The following is a 1829-nucleotide window of genomic DNA, read 5'->3' as shown; positions in this document are numbered from 1 at the left end:
AGTACCATGTATATTATTATAAGCAATACTCATAGTCAATTGTTTAAAATATAGTGGGGGCACCAACCCACACATGATGCAACCTGGGTCCGTCCCTAGGTTTATAAACACATATTTAAGAAAAAAAAGGTGAATTTTTAATAATAATAATAATAATAATAATAATAATAATAATAATAATAATAATAATAATAATAATAATAATATAGAGGATTAATAGATTATGTTTATAGGAATTTTAATAGCAAAAAAAAGAAGAAGAAGATTACCATAGTGGAAGGACAACTCATATTCCACTATATTAACAAATAAAAATAAAATAAAATAAATGACAAAAATAAGAGAAAATAAATTAAAGTCAAAAAGAGAAATTAATTATAAATAAGAATCTAAATCATGTAGAGAAAACTTTCTGAATAAAATGTGGTAGTACGTTCCATTCGATATAATATTCTGCGTTGTATTTGTGTGATCAGGTATAATATTATTGTAACCTTCTAGTTAATTTCAATCTTGCCACCCAAAATTTCATGTTATCATGGAAGAGATACCTACAAATAAAAAACCAACAATAAAGCAAAAAATTTATAATGTAAAATAAAAATGCAAAATACAATATATTGATGATATGTTTTTAATATTAACCATGGTTAGTTATTTTGACTAATTCATGTAACGAAATTGTTTAAAAAATTATCGTGTGTGATGAGATGACTAAATATAGATGTGTGTGATGAGATGGCCAAATAGAGATAATGAAAGAGAGGTATTTATAAAGAATACAAAAATATTAACATAAATATGAATTAATATATATTTGGGAGTTACAGAATATTAATTAACATAAATATGAATTATATTATATCAATGTGATTCATGATGGTTAATCATACTCCATCGTTTTAACAAAATATATTTAATAATAATAATTAATTTTGAGTTAGTGTGGAGAATTTGAAAAAAAAAACTATAAACATAGATTTTTTTTATGGAAATAAAGAGGGCCGAAACTCAAGAAAGAAAGCAAAAACTACATCGAAATCAACCTAGGGGCAGGAACCCCTAATGAATCATCCTCTAAACAAACTCTAAGAAAGTCTGGTGCAACAGAAAAATAAACATAGATTTTTAATATGAGGTTAATAATAATAATAATAATAATAATAATAATAATAATAATAATAATAATAATAATAATAATAATAATAATAATAATAATAATAATATAGAGGATCAATAGATTATGTTTATAGGAATTTTAATTAACAAAAGAAGAAGAAGAAGATTACCATAGTGGAAGGACAACTCATATCCCACTATATTAACAAATGAAAATAAAATAAAATAAATGACAAAAATAAGAGAAAACAAATAAAAGTCGAAAAGAGAAATTAATTATAAATAAAAATCTAAATCATGTAGAGAAAACATTTTAAATAAAATATGGTAGTATGTTTCATTTGATATAATATTCTGCGTTGTATTTGTGCGATCAGGTATAATATTATTGTAACCTTCAAGTTAATTTCAATCTTGCCACCCAAAATTTCATGTTATCATGGAAGAGATACCTACAAATAAAAAAGCAACAATAAAGAAAAAAAATTATCATCTAAAATAAAAATACAAAATACAATATATTGAAATGTTTTTAATATTAACTATTGTTAGTTATTTTGACTAATTCATATAACGTAATTGTTTAAAAAATTATCGTGTGTGATGAGATGACTAAATATAGATGTGTGTGATGAGATGGCCAATTAGAGATAATGAAAAAGGTATTTATAAAGAATACAAAAATATTAACATAAATATGAATATATATA

Source organism: Vicia villosa, linkage group LG1, assembly GCF_029867415.1.
Source record: "Vicia villosa cultivar HV-30 ecotype Madison, WI linkage group LG1, Vvil1.0, whole genome shotgun sequence".
Taxonomy (NCBI): Eukaryota; Viridiplantae; Streptophyta; class Magnoliopsida; order Fabales; family Fabaceae; genus Vicia; species Vicia villosa.
Note: the sequence above shows the minus strand (reverse complement) of the source record.